The sequence below is a fragment of the Apodemus sylvaticus genome, chromosome 9 (genome assembly GCF_947179515.1).
Source record: "Apodemus sylvaticus chromosome 9, mApoSyl1.1, whole genome shotgun sequence".
NCBI classification, from domain to species: Eukaryota; Metazoa; Chordata; class Mammalia; order Rodentia; family Muridae; genus Apodemus; species Apodemus sylvaticus.
The window spans coordinates 98,189,346-98,205,786 of NC_067480.1; the positions used below are offsets into that span (position 1 = coordinate 98,189,346).

The 16,441-nt window shown below is 38.3% G+C and overlaps 1 pseudogene; it reads left to right on the forward strand.

Annotated features, from left to right (window-relative positions):
• Nucleotides 1-274: 274 nt before the first annotated feature.
• LOC127691987 (glyceraldehyde-3-phosphate dehydrogenase-like) overlaps nt 275-16,441 on the forward strand; it is a 71,974-nt pseudogene continuing 55,807 nt past the window's right edge.

Genomic DNA, 16,441 nt, shown 5'->3' on the forward strand with positions numbered 1-16,441 from the left:
GAAGAATGGAGTCTCTTAGGGAAGAGAGCTCGTTCCATCCTTGGTTCTTCCAAGGAGAGAGTGGCCTGACCAGGGACCACAGAAACATCTCAGTGTGAACTTGAGGGCTCTCAGGTGGCACCCACACAAGCACAGGAGGGGGGCACATCATGGGCATGGGCAGGGCAGGTAGGTTGAGGGACTATGAAATGCCCGTTCAAATGACAAGGAGTCAGCATATCACCTTGGCCTGGTGGGTAGCCAGTGATATTCATCTACTGCTCTTATTCTCAATATGAAGGAAATGCTGGGGACAGGCTCGGCTGTGACAGACCTGGAAGGATCAGTCACTACTTCCAACCCTAGATCGAAGGTGAGACACCTTAAGTCAAACCTTCAGTTGGATGTCTGCTGACAGCCTTCCTTCAGGGGATGCGTGCCTGTTATACATTGGCCCTGGTTCTCACAGAGCATCTTTATGGGGCATGTATAAGCAGGCCCCTCAGAACGCTGAGAGGACTGGTCTGAGGCAGGGGGCAGTATTCAGGGAGCCATCAGCCCTGCTCTCCAGGACAGCTAAGGAGAAGCCCGCAGAGCAGCTGACTGTAGCATGCCCATTTTCTCAGACATTAGCATTCCTGTCCATAGAGAATTACAACGCTATTTATGGGTGGGGCACTGCCCAGAAGCCCAGCTGCTCTCCGAGGAGGACAGAAGGCAGAGGTAACATCTACCAGATGCTACATGTATCCACAATCTCCACTTTCGCTAGCTTTGTGTCCAATACAGCTCTGTATTCGACTGATAGACATATACCCATCCTAGGCAGGGGTCCTGAGGCAAGCAGCTCCATTCTTGCAAGTGTCTGGATGCAGAGGTTATAGCTGAGCTCCAAGAACGGGGAGGGGCTGAGTAGGAGCCCTGCATCCTTGTGGCACCTGGAATGTTCTACAGGAAGCTTGCTCCCACAAAAGGGACTCCAGGTCTAATTCCCAGGGGCTCTGACTGAGTGGTATGAAAGTGGTTGTCTTCTGCACTCCTCACTTAACAGGCCACTATCGCTCTGAAACCTGACTGGAGAGCTCTGGACACGTTTCTCCAATTCAAGGATGTTAGTCTTGTGACTCTTAGAACCACCTCAATGCAGACTGGCATAGAACCACCGCACTGCTCGCGGTAGGGACTCTGGAAGGAGAAACATTTAGTTATTCAAGGAGGAACATTTGTGGCTAAAGTTTATGTATCCCAGGGTCCAGAAATGTATTCGTGTCAAACAAGAATCTGATTTCTAATCTGAGACCCTATTCCTACAGTTCACTCGGACTCCAGCCCTGGAAGCCCCTTGCTCTGCTCCCGCTGTGTGGCAAGTCTGTGATTCGGCTTCCAAGGCAGGAGTGAGGCTGCCTGTCAGATCTAGAAGCCCAGCCTGCTCCCCACTGATTGGAACAGCCTCAGCCTCTTCCAGCAACCCCAGCTCCAGCCCCGATGATGACAGCAGCAAAGACTCTGGCTTTACCATGGTGAGCCTCTTGGACATCTGAACATAGGGACCCATTAGCAGAGACCCTGCTGAACCAGTGTTTCTTTCCCAGCTTGCATAATTTGGTTCAACCCACTGAACCTCTTTACAAAGGGGCAACTATGCTTCTTTCAATTCACTATGTTTATCAAGATGCAGATAGAGTTTTCCTTGTTCTGATTAGGGCCAGGACAAGTCCCCAGTTCTATACCCACTGTCAGACACACCAGACTACAACAGAGCCACACGTCTTCCATCCTCTCCTCCACAGCAGCTCTGCCAGTTTACTCTCAGAAGGAAAAGTTGGTTTCTAGACTTCCCATTATCAAAGCTTCAGCCACAGAGAACTTGTTGGTAATCAGAGGAATTGAACCTGGAAAACTCAGCAGCTGTTCAGCATAAAGGAGAAACGGGCAAGTAAACAATCATTTCAGTAAACTAAAGTAGGACTAGCTGCTGAAAATAGTTAAAATATATACAAGTCCTCTTTGATACACAGGTCAAGAATTAGCATGAGGCAAATAAGATACTTGTCTTTTACTCAAAATTCATGATCAGTTGGAGCTCAACAGCTAAGAACACTTTCTGCTCTTACAGAGAAGCAAGGATCCATACCTGGAACTCAGGTTGGGTGGATCAAAGCCACCCATGGCAAATGATGAACTCTCTTGTCCTCTGAAGGCACAAAAATACATGGACACAAACACACAAATGTGCACAGGTACGCGCGCACAAGCACATACATTCATAAAATAAAAATAATACCATGTTTTAAGTTCAGGCAAATTTCACGAAAGCAAATAAGCAAACCATACTCAGTAAAAAAGTCATATCTGAACCGGGCGGTGGTGGCACACTCCTGTAATCCCAGCACTCTGGGAGGTAGAGGCAAGTGGATTTTTGAGTTCGAGGCCAGCCTGGTCTACAGAGTGAGTTCCAGGACTGCCAGGGCTACACAGAGAAACCCTGCCTCGAAAAAAAAACAAATCCAAAAAACTAAAAAAAAAAAGTCATATCTGAAAATCATATAGGCAATCAATGACAATGGAAAAGATAATTCTTTCCCATATTAAAATTTATGGATGTGCCCTCCAGCTGTCTATCATATTTATATCTCACCTATGAACATGGGCATTCTATAGACTCCATCATTGTACACTGGTCTAACATTCTTACCCCACATACCTTTGGATGGATGGTGATTGAGTATAGAGAATTTTAAATACATATCTTTAAATATTTTTTTGGAATTTTTTATAGTGTCTCTGTAAGCTATAAAGTATAATCCATTTCAAACACAGCTATCCCCTGGGTGTAATCAATAGGTCAAGTATTATGTAAGTACATACAGCACTCAACCATATGTTTGAATAAGTATGTCCTTTAAGATTTTAAGTTTAATGAATTTTATGACTTTGGATGCCATTTTTTTAACACACATATTCTTAAAACATTGTCAAGTATGAGGTTTTGCTTCACTTTTTTCCTGCATTTGTCACAACAGGAAGGCAGCAGAAGTAGCAATGAGATGAGTAAAGAAAAGGGCCAAACACAAATCATGGTCGTGTTGACTCTTTATAATTTAGTTTATTTGTAGAGAGCCTGCATACAACATCTATTTCCAGTCTGATTCACTGAATATAAAGCAGTTTGAGTTCCCGGGTCTAAATCTACACTGGAGTCAGTTGCATGGTCTCTCTGTTGATTGCATTTTGCCTTGCCTTTGCCCTATTATAAACCCACATTACCTGCGTGGATAATTGATCAGACAAGAAATCTCATAAAGTGCAGCTTTGTAAACAAAAAGAGTGGCCTGATAGTTTTCTATTATGAAAGATATGTTACCTTTAATACTGAAAGAGTTAGTACACTAATACGAGAGAAATAATATCCTTATGAATTCTTGTTTCTGAAATTGTCAGAGCTTCCCGTGTTCTCATTCAGAGTATTACATTTATATCGGAGTGTAAAACAACCATCCTGGAGACAAGTGGAAAACAGATGCTAAAGCACAAAGACTTATGTTTATATGTCAAGAGATCATTTTCTGGAGCAAAAATCAAATTCTAGCTGCTAGGGAAAGGAATGGAATTTTATGCTAAGACACTCCCCAACAAATCTCACTATAGTATTAAAATATACATAGTTCTCTTCCTCTGAAAATTGCCTTTATAAATGATCCATGGGTAGTTGCTCCAAAGGCCCCTCTTTTCTATTTTCTAAGCCTCCTATTTCTGTTTATTCCATTTGCTTACGCATATACAAGATCTAAGATGGAAAGAGGCTGTAACTCTGAAAATATAGCATAGTTGGAACACCAACAGAAATCTTCACAACCTTGAATTACATGGATTTTTTCCACCCATACAAGTGGCTAGAATACTAATTTCTCTATTCTTTCATCCTGAAAACTTTCTATCCAATAGAGAAAAAAAAACAGTGCCTAAGGAGAGAGGAGTTTCAAGTGAGAGACTAGGTTACTGCATACTACTGGAAAATAAAAATATGTACCAGACTAAAAATGTTAAAAGTATTTAAGGTTCAAATATACTGAGGCATACAGGTCTTAAGTATAAAAGGAATAAAGCTGTGCTTTAGAGACAAAATCCATGCAGAATCCATTTCTTGGTGGTTTGGTTTCAGCTTTTTAGGAATGGATATCTGCAGAAGAAAAGAGCTTCTCTTGCCTATTACCTATTAACATAAGTTCAGACTCTGTCACACAGAGCCTGACAACTCAGGCTTTGAAGAACAGTGTTATCCAGCTGGGGAGATGATTCACCAGTAAAGGCAGTTGCTGTTGCCCCTAATGACTTAAATTTTATCCCAAGAAAGAAAGTAGCAGAAAGAAACCATTCTCTCAAGTGGTTCCCTGAACTCCCTGAATCATGGCATGTCATGCTCAACAACATGAATGAATAAATGTGAAAAAATAGAAAAGGACTGTGTCCCTATCATCTTTTAAAAGCCACAGTAGCTTTATTCACACAGGGGAAAAAAGTTTAATCTCTTTCCTCATTTAACAAGCAAGCAGATTTTCCCATTTCTGTTTACTTTGCTAGCTATATCCAAAATAAAACTTCTCAACAAAACTCTGTGTAGTAGAAACAGTTTCTATACCAATGTAAATATTAATAAATGTTTATATTTTTAAAATGACAGAAAATCAATACCCAGATATTAAACTTAAATAGCTAAGTCCATTTTAATACTCGCTGCAGGTTTCAACAAGGTCTGTCTGAGTGATGCGGGGGTAGTTCATGAGTTCATGTGAATGAAAAACAAGAGTTGTTTTGGGGAAGAAGTTAGGATAAGAGCTCCTTGCTTGGGTGAAAAACCAAGAGAGAAAAATCAAGGTTGGAATCAATGTCAGCCTCATGTAAGAATCTGAGTGTTTTCTCCACTTTATTATTCTTTTCCCCAAGAGCAAGGTTTATAAAGCCTTCAGAAATTTCACTGAATATATAGAAAAGAGGGGGATAAAGAGCTAGCATGGGGGAGAGGAGGAGGTCAAAGAGGAACAGGAAGGAGAGAGAGGAAAGATTAATGAAGGTAGAAATGGAAAAGGATAAAGAGAAGGAAAGGGAAAGTGATGGAGGAGGAAGAGATAGGAGGGGAGAAGGCTAGAGAAGGGTTAAGGGCTGAAGAGGCAGAAGAGAGGAGGAAATTGGGGGTAAATGAAAGGGAGGTGAGATTATATATAATATATAATATATAATATATAATATATAATATATAATATATAATATATAATATATAATATATAATATATAATATATAATATATAATATATAATATATAATATATAATATATAATATATAATATATAATATATAATATATAATATATAATATATAATATATAATATATAATATATAATATATAATATATAATATATAATATATAATATATAATATATATATTCATATATATGGAGAGAGAGAAATAGAGAGATAGGTGTTAGATAGATATGTGAGAGACAGAGATTCACCAATTACCTGGAATTACTTGGGGACATGGGGAGCCAAAGAAGACCTCCTGGCTCTCTTGTTTACAGTGGAGATACACATTACTAAATGACCTATACCACTGGGAATTCTCTCCTATCCTAGAAACAAAGTTCAATGGTGTTAAGCAAAGCAGTGTTGTAAAAAGAGAATTTTTAAAAAGACAGTTTCAACCTTCCATAAAACACTCAACACACCAGGCATTCTGTGCAGTGAGTCAACATTTAATTATTGAAGAACTACTATGTCCCAGATATTTCTCTATCCATTTTACAAAGAAAAGCAAACAGCAAAGCACAATGCATACATAGTTAAAGAGAACTTCTATTCTGAGAAGGAGAAAGTATTTGTTTTCCAGTTCATTCTCAGAAGTATTATTTTTTTTAAATGAATGCCTTGACATGATTATTTGGAATTTAAGGTATTTGTGAAGACATCCAATATCTGTGACTTAAGAGCAAAAGGGGGAGGCGACTGATCTGCTTTTCTGAGGAAAACTAGTGTGTTATTCCCAAGACTTATACATTAAATATTTTCTTAAATTACTATTGTGTGTCTGTCTAGGCGAACATTTCAAAACCAATGAGAGTACAATGATTTATGACTGAAGAAACGAGACCAAATCCTATGGATTGTAGAATACTTGTAAACACCTAACTGAGCTCAATGTTCAGCATCCTTAGTTATCAGGGAAATGCAAATTAATACAACTCTGAGATTCCACTTCAGACCAGTTAGAATGGCTAAGATGAAAAACTCAGGGACAACAGATGCTGGAGAGGATGTGGGGAAAGAGTAGCACTTCTCAATCGTTGGTGGAACTGCAAGCTGGTAAAACCATTCTGGTAATCAGTTTGGTGGCTCCTTAGAAAATTAGACATAGTAATACCTGAGGACCTAGCAATACCACTCCTGGGCATATACCAGGAGGCTCCAACATGCAATAAGGACACATGTTCCACTATTCTCATAACAGCCTTATTTATAATAGTCAGAAGCTGGAAAGAACCCAGATGTCCTTCAACAGAGGAATGCACACAGAAATTGTGGTACATATATACAATGGAGTACTATTCAGCTATTAAAAACAATGAATTCATGAAATTCTTAGGCAAATGGATGGAACTAGAAAGTGTCATCCTGAGTGAGGTAACCCAATCTCAAAAGAATATACATAGTTTGCACTCACTCATAAGTGGATGTTAGCCCCAAAGCTCAAAATAAACAAGTTCCAATTCACAGACCACAGGAAGCTCAAAAAGCAGTAGGACTGAAGTGGGGGTGCTTTGGTTCCTCTGAGAAAGGGAACAAAATACTCACAGGAACAATTATGGAGACATAGTGTGAAGCAGAGACTGAAGGAAAGGCCACCCAGAGACTGCCCTACCTGGGGATTCATCTTATAAACAGTCATCAAACCCAGGCACTACTATGGACAAGAAGTATATACCAAAAGGAGCATGCCATGCTTGTCTCTAGAGGGGCCCTGCCAGAGCCTCACACATACAGAGGCAGATGCTAGCAGCCAACCATTGGACTGAGCGTGGAGTACCCAAAAGAGGAGTTGGAGGGCAACTGAAGGAGTTTATAGCCCCATGGGAAGAACAAGGATGTCGGCCACCTAGATGCCCCAGGACTTCCAGGGACTAAACCATCAACCAAGGGGTACACATGGTTCCAGCCAAAAGTGTGGCAAAGGAATGCCTTATTGGGCATCAGTGGGAGGAGAGATCCTTGGTCCTGTGAAGGCTCTATAGATGCCCCAACAAAGGGAAACAGAGGGGAACAAGATGGGGGTGGATCAGGTAGAGGGGTGCATACTTGGAGGCAGGGGGTGGCAGTAGGAGTTAGGGGTTTTTGGGGGGGTGTGTAAACAAGGAAAGGTTTTAGAATTTGAAATGTAAATGAATGCATATTCAATAAAAAATCAAAATAGAGAATATCTAGCTTGACAAGAAGAAATTTACCATATTAACCACTTAAAATTAAAAAAAGAATAATGTTTTAGATGTTCACTTTAAGAACCCAGAAGCTTAGAACAAATAAAATCAAATAAACAATCACAGGACAGATTAAGAGAAAGCAAATTGTCTCAAAATAGGCAACATAAAAAACCTCACAAATCTGGCTCTTCCAAAATTCTGTAGCACTGAGGAACTGTGGTATAGTAGAACCAAAATGTCTTTTTACTACTTAGAAACAAACAATGCTAATATTTGGGTTAATCAGATTTTAGTTTAATGTCGGTGTACAGTTAACTCATTACTCAGGTGAGCATATCTTCTGGATTTTGAGGAGGAAAGGAGGAAAATTTTAGAACGTCCCATCAAAGCAAGAGGATTGAAAATAATTCTTACATCTCTAATGTTGTTATCCATGTTGAAAACTGAAACACGATAAACATTTGAGAAGCTTCCACTTCATGTTGGAAACCTGAAATATTTGTAGTAGTCAAAATTTCGCAAGAAATCAGAAACCAAATATAAGCATCAGTGTTCAGAAAGTTCAGAAAACACATACACACACACACACACACACACACACTCACATTTAGTTTTGGGGCCATGTATTTTACAACATAAAATAATTATAGAGGATAATCATGGTGATATATATATATATATATATATATATATATATATATATATATATATACATACACACATATAATCATCTTCCCTTTGCTTTTCTCTGTATTTGCATCAATAAAAAAGGGAATTTATCTTATAGTCGTAGTCATCCACATGCAAGGTTCTTTGCACCATTGCAGCAGAGTTTACATGCATTTAGGATATTTGAATGCATTTTCAGGTTGTACATTATCTAAATCAAGGTAGATAAAAGTATAAGAAATATCGTGAAAAGTCTGACTTTTGCAACATTTAGCATTGTGAAGAGTGGGATTTTTCATTTCTTTTGTAAACAGGACTTCAGGCAAGTGCAAAGCCAGTGAGGTCCAGTCCTGGGAGGCAGGCAGTGACACAATTCCAAGTCTGCCCAAGTTGCCCTCTGGTCACAAACCATCAACTTTTTTGAGTTGAAAAGATAGATAGAGTGGCTTTTCAGTGTCCACAATTAGAAGTCTCCAGTTGATATGGTACAATGCCACACACCCCGGGGCTTCGTTTTCTCCTTCAGTTAACACATCTTGAGGAAATAGTTGACAGATTTTTTTTTTAAGCCAAACTTATAGTGTGGTATTTGGGCTTCTCAAATCTGTGGACTGTATCCTTTTCTGTTTCATATTTCCTCTGTGTATGTTCAGCTATCTGATTTATAATTTATGGAGCCTGCACACATCTTTACTATCACTCAGCACTGTGCACAACTGTCTGTTCACTGTAAGAATGATGTTAGAAATTGTTTCTGGTATACCCGTCATGGTTTTTTTTTCTAAACCTAGAGTTATAGTGGGGTATTTTTAATCCACATTTAATAATAGCTTTCTTCACTGAACTGTTTTTCTCTGCTTCTTGCATTTGAAGATAAACATGTCCTTAGTTTGCTTCTTTGTGTAATAGAAAATTACAACCTCTGATACTTTATTGGAAAAAATTTCAAAAACCTAATATGATCCATAGCTTCTGCAAGCACAGTTGGAGACTAAATATAAAATCCTGTAAACAAGTTTTGTATTACCTTTAAATATAACTGATAACGGCTGGTGTGTGTGTGTGTGAGTGTGTGTGTGTATGTGTGTGTGTATGTGTATATATATGTGTGTGTGTGTGTATGCCTGTATGTGTGTGTATTTGTGTATGTAGGTGTGTGAGTGTGTGGATGTTTATGTGTGTATGTGTATGTATATATATGTTCATGTATGTGTGTGTGTGTTTGTGTGATTCTTTGTGTAGGTATGTGTGAATGTGTGTGAGTTTGTGTGTATGTGTGTATTTGTGTGTGTATGTGTGTATGTATGTCTGTGTAGGTGTTTGTGTTTGTATGTGTATGTATATATGTATATATGTATATATGTTGAGGCAGACATGTGTAAGTGTGCTTCTTTGTGTATCTATTTGTGTGTGAGTGTGTGTGTATGTGTGTATGTGTGTTTGTGTATATGTGTGTGTATATGTATTATGTGTGTGAGTGTGTGGGTGTTTGTGTCTGTATGTGTATGTATGTTGATGTGTGCTTTTTTTATATGTATTTGTGTGTGTGATTGTGTGTATGTGTGTTTGTGTATATGAATATGTGTAAGTGTGTATGTATGTGTGTGAGTGTGTGGGTGCTTGTGTATGTGTATGTATATATATATGTATGTATGTATGTATGTATGTATGTATGTATGTATGTATGTTCCTGCATGTGTGTGAGTGGTTGTGTCCTTTGTGTATGTATGTGTGTGTGTGAGTGTGTGTGTGTGTGTGTGTGTGTGCGCGCGTGTGTGTGCAAGTCAAGGGTTCCCAACTGATCAGGACTTAAACATTTCTGTTCATCCCAAAGAACAAACTTGACTGTTCCTCTAGATGACCATCCCAAATCTCAATATCCCTGCAACTTCTATGGGGACTTATCTGTAATTTGGGTAAAATTCTAAGTCTCTTCAACTTCCCAATTGAGTCTTTTCAACTAAATTATATTTTCATCTTACCTACTATTGTATCTTTACTTCTATGACTACCATTTAAAATAGGCAAATGGTTGGATCTGGGAAATATCATCCTAAGTGAGGTATCCCAATCACAATAGAACACACATGGAATGCAGTCACTGATAAGCGGTTATTAGCCCAGAAGCTTTGAATACCCAAGACAATTCACATATCAAATCATTCTCAAGAAGAAGAGAGGAGAGGGCCCTGGACCTGGAAAGGCTTGATGCAGCATTGTAGGTGATTACCAAGACAGAGAAGTAGGAGGGGTTTGATTGGAGATTGGGAGGAGGAAAGAGGGCTTATGGGACTTATGGGGAGGGGGGAAATGGGAAAGGGAAAATCATTTGGAATGTAAACAAAGAATATAGAAAATGAGAAAAAAAATACAGTTTCTGTTTTCACAAGATTTCTTTTATTTCTATTTACTGAAAATCCCAATAGAGGATTCTGAGATGGCTATAATTATCTGGTGTCCTCCGGGAGTGAGGATAACTGAAAGCTATAACTACTATAGTTGAATACTATCAGCTGCTCTTCACTTTCTTTTGGAGAATGTGGAGAGTAATGGACTTGATAGGTAATGGAATGGTTCGAACTTGTACAAAAACAAACGTTAATTTTCCACTTGTTATAGTAAGAAACCAAGGAGAGTACTTGAACCACCATTACTGATCCAAGTGACAGTTTAGATGCAGTCATTTCTTCCAACTAAGGTGGCTTCATCCTCTTCCAAAACTTCAGGTAGACTTCTTTGTGATTATGAAGCTTGCATGCCTTTCTTTAATAGGATTCTGGTAAAAATCATTTTAAAATGAACATACTTGGTGCTTCTGCCTCCTGAAACATTGACCAGACCCTAATGGCAGCCCCCTTTGTGTTTTTCTACTATCCTGGCTAGTTTTTTATGTGAATTTGTCATAAGTTAGTGTCATCTTGGAAAAGAGACCTTAAATAAGAAAAATGCTTCGTTAGAACTGTCCTGTAAATAAGTTCATAGTGTATTTCCTTGACCTATGATTGGTTTGAAAGGGACCAGCTCATTGTGTGAGGTGCTACTCCATGGTTTCTGGCCTCAAGAACTGTATAAGAAGATAGTCTGAGCAAGGCACTTTGTGGTGTTGCTCCACAGTCTCTGCCTTGGTACTTGCAAGCACATTCCTGCATTGAGTTCTTCTCCTGACTTCTTTCAGTGATACAGTGTGACCTTAGAGCTATGAAACAAAAGTAATCTTTCTGCATGGTCTCCATTTTGTTTTGTCACAGCAACAGAAGCCCTAATAAAGGCAAAAATCATACCAGGATGTGACTGTGATAGACCCAACCATGTGTTTTAGGAGGATTGTTGAATGATGCATATAGACTTTAGCTGGAAAGTCCATTTTTGTTCTCTTTTGCTCTTTTCCATTCTCATCAGCACTGGAGGAGTGTTCCTCTTTCTCCACATCCTCTCCAGCACCTGCTGTTTCCTGAGTCTTTGATCTTAGCCATTCTGACTGGTGTGAAGTGGAATCTCAGAGTTGGGTTTTTTTTTGTTTTGTTTTGTTTTGTTTTGCATTTCCCTGATGGCTAAGGATATTGAATATTTCTTTATATGCTTCCTAGCCATTTGGTATTCCTCAGTTGAGAATTCTTTTTTTATCTCTGTATCTCATTTTTAATAGGGTTATTTGGTTCTCTGGAGTCTAACTTCTTGACTTCTTTGTATATTTTGGATATTAGCCCTCTGTCGGATGTAGGGTTGGTAAAGATCTTTTTCCAATCTGTTGGTTTCTCTTTTGTCCTATTGACAGTGTCCTTTACCTTACAGAAACTTTGTAATTTTATGAGGTCCCATTTGTCAATTCTTGATCTTAGAGCATAAGCTATTGGTGTTCTCTTCTGTGGATTTCCCAGTATAGGGAAATGCCAGGACAGGGAGTGAGTGGGTTGGTGAGTAGGTGGAGGAGGGTATGGGATAGGGCAGTTTTTGGAAAGGAAACCAGAAGAAGGGATAACATTTGAAATGGAAATAAATAAAATAACAAATAATAAAAAACAAAAAACAATATAGCAGGGCCATTGGTTTTTTGTTTTGTGAACAACTTAAGTGAAACTCTTGCTTTACAGAACCACTTATAATGGCAAGCTAGTGTTGAAGAATCAGCTGTGGTTAAGGACAAACCAGCATGACCAAGGTGAAGACTTCTGGAAAATGTTTTCTCAGAGGTACCACACAGACCTTGAATTTCAGAAGCAGCCAAGATTGTACCACCTGCTGGCTGTGGAAGCTGAAATTTTAAGAGTCACCAATTCCATACTGGTTTCAAAAGCATGGAAGGGCCATGGAGAGTAGCTAAGGCTTAGCAGAATATTGCAGCACAGGAATACTTTAAGAGGCAAGAGGATCCTCTTGAGGTGAAAATGCACCTGATTTTCAGAGACCCTGCATTTTCGAAATCAAGTACAACAATAATAGTGCCAAGGACAGTAGAAGCTATAGAGTGGAGTAGAGTTGCCAATGCCTGTGAGACACTTTCTGTGCTGTGGTAAGTTCTTTGTAGCATTTAAAATCTGACAGAGTCCTAAATGTTAAGAACCAAACTTTTTATAATACATACTGTAACTTTTGTTTTGTTTGATCTTATTGATCTTATTGTGAATATGTTGTCCTGGTTAGTTAGTCTCTCTTGGAAAAAAAACAAGTTATGTAAAGTAATTTGGTTTTATAAGAGCACACAATTTAAAGCCTGGAACGATAAAGAATGATATTTTGGAGACACTGTGAATATTTTTTTTTTTAAAAAGGCTTGTAAATTTGAAATAGACTAAATATTTTAAAGCGACTGAACTTTTAAATTTTTGACATTTTAAAATATTATGAAACTTTTAAAAGTTGAAATTATATAGATTGTATCATTAATATTAATATATAGTTGAATAGTGATGTGGTTGTGTGTCAAGTTGACAAGAGATCCATTGTACTGACTAGTTTTATGTTAGCTTAACACAAGCTAGGCTGAGAAAATGCCCCAAACAAATTTGTGGGTGATACATTATCTTGGTTGTTCACTGGTATGCTAGGTCCCAGCTCAGCATATGCGGTGGCTCACCAGGATGGTTATTCTGAATGGTATAAGAATCATGAGGATTAACCCATGCAGACAAATAAGTAAGAAGCATTCCTCCAAGTCCTCTCTACATCAGTGATTGCCTCCATGTTCCTGCCTTATTTGAGTCCCTGTTCTCACTTCAGTCTGTCATAACTATAATGTGGAAATGTAAGCTGAAATAATTCCCCTTCCTCCCCAAGTTCCTTTGGTCATGGGGTTTTATCACATCAAGAGAAATGCTAAGACATCGAAAGTGTCTTTCTGTTAATACCTTTTGCTTCTCACACTTCTTTATAACCTCTTTACACATCCCATTCATAGACAGTGTCCTAGAAAATTTTAAATGGAAAAAAAGCTATCTAAAAATATAATCGTTTATTTGTTTATTTATTTATTTATTTATTTACTTATTTATTTAAATTCTATCTGCAGTACCTGGTAATGGCTTCCGTGGCCATGATTGACATGACTGATGTACCCATTACAGGGTCTCAGAATGGAAGGTAATGTTAGCAATAAACATAGGACACTGGGTTCACTTCAAAAATGAATAATAATTGTTTTTTAACTTCTCTTTATTTATTGTTTAGATAGATATTAAAGACATCATTATTTATAGAGCTTGATCAACAGTACTTTGTAACCCTACTATTTGAGTTCTTTTGCACTTTCCTTCTCTTTTGTCCCTGTTTGGCCCCTGAGGACATTTCTCCTCAGCTTTAAGGTTTTGTTTTTTGTTTTTGTTTTTGTTTTTTTTTTTAACTATGGGAACACATCTGGATCAGATTTTCTGCTTGAGAAAGAATCTGCATACCATCTAGACCTCAAAACATCTATTTATTTATTGACTGATTTATTTATTTGTTTGTTTATTTTTATTATATAGATCTGAACTGAAAGGAGAAATGTTACAATATCCTTTGAGGCAGACTTTAGGCAATCTAAGATTTATAAGTATCATTCAAACCATATGATATCAAATAATTTATTTGAGGGATAGTACTTCTAAAGGTACTTGGAACATAAGAGTAATTGCCAGGTACCAAGACTCAAAATACTGCAGACAAGAGCCTAGGAACAAAAGACACAAAGTGGGGAAAAGGGTAAATTAATAGATCGCAGGAACAGAGCCATCAGTATTTATGAAAAAGCCTATAGCTTACTCTGCCTTCTCCATGGGAACCAACTAATTTGATCTAAGCATTTTCTATCACTGGATCTAGACACTCTTCTTGATGGTCTAGTAAATGCAGGAAAGAAAAGGCCAAACCATTTCCTAGACCTTTGTGTTTTACTTCCCCCATCTCATTGAAAATAAAACAAACTAGTTCCAAGATTTACTTGAAGTCATCACTCAGTTTTCTTCTTAAAACCTGGACAGAATTATACTCCCAAATTCTCAGTCATCTCTCATCTTTACCTGCCAAGACACATGGCCTTAACACTCTTCTGTGGGAAAATTAGAAATGTCTATCCCAGGGGAATCTTAATTATGATGTCATCTTCCAGATGGATATTTATTGTATAAAGGAAGGAAAATAATCAGAGGTGACTTTTCTGCAGATTTTTCTACTTCCAGCATCACCCTGAAATAACCGGGAAATGCCAAAAGCAATGCTATCCTGGCTGATTTCTATGTGATTAAAAGTTTAAGATTCTTCCTACACACTCCCCTGAAACTGTATTTCTGCCTCTTACCTCCTGCCACTCATTCTCAATTGTTGCATTTTTTTCTTACTAGTTTCATGTCTTCAATATCTTTAGCATCTTCAGAGGATTCAAATAGATGCTCCTTGACCTCCTGAGTTATGGAAGACACTACCTATTCAGTAAGTTAGAAGATGACAAAACCCCCAACTTTGACTTTAGGGTATTCTTGCACTCAGAATTAAAGGACACTAAAAAGAAACACACACACACGATTGTGTGTCCTTAATTGTAAGGAGCAGAAAGATAAGTTCACTGGGGTTTTGGAGAAACAAAATAAAACAATTAAATTATTTGATTAAATTATAATCTCAAAAATATTTGTTTAAGAAGAAACTATAGAGCTACTGAATTTTTGGATCAATATTTACAGGACTTTATACACCCAAATACCCTTTATGACTAAATTTGGAGAGATATTATGGTAATACTAGACCAGATCAGACTTCAACCTCAATAGAGAAGGAGGGGTTAATAATGGAAAAGATGATATCTACCAGCAATGACTTTATATATACCTCAACAAGCATGACAATGTAGTGAATTCTACTGGTTCATAATCAGGACCTTTACTGGGAGATTCCTTGAAGAATGTCATAGCCATTTACCATAGAATCAGCTTTTTAAGGTATAATGCAGTGTCTAACAAGCAAGAATAACATCCCTTCACTATCTCTACTGGTTCTGGTCTCCCAGAGGAGAATGTGTCTGCTATTACCTTCTTCCAGAGGAAATCAGAAAACACAGTAGCAGACCAAAGATCATCATAGGAGGAGGTTCTTTCTTTCTTTCTTTCTTTCTTTCTTTCTTTCTTTCTTTCTTTCTTTCTTTCTTTCTTTCTTTCTTTCTTTCTTTCTTCCTTTCTTTCTTTTTAATATAATCTTCATTTACATTTCAAATGCTAAAGGTTTCCTGGTTTCCCTTCTCCCTGAAAACCCCCAACCCCTCCTCCCACTCCCTGCTTCCAAGTAAATGCCCCTCCACCCAGCCCACTTCCACCCCCACCCCCATGAGTTGGGGCATCTATTGAGCCTTCACCTGACCAAGGACCACTCCTCTCACTGATGCCAGACGAGGCATTCCTCTGCCACATATTTGGCTGGAACCATGTGTACCCCTTGGTTGATGTTTTAGTCCCTGGGAGTCCTGGAAGGTCTCGGTAGCCAACACTGTTGTTCTTCCCATGGGGCTGTAAACCCCTCCAGCTCCCCCGGACCACCTCCAACTCTTCCATTGGGGTCCCCACACCAGTCCAATTGTTGGCTGTATGTATATGTGTATGTTGCCTCTGTATGTGTAAGGCTCTGGCAGGGCCCAGAGGAAGTCCTTTTGAAAGAACTTCTAAATTTCTAAACCAGTCTTCCCCAGATATATGAAAACTGAAAAATCTTATAGCTCAACTAGGCAGCAATTTTGACCAATCATCCAGATTACCACATTAACATCTTAGAACCAAGACCTGGAAAAGGTAAAGAAGCAGCAAAATGATCATCAGGATTTACTGGGCATCACAAGAGTTACTCAGGGAGGTGCAATCCTGAAA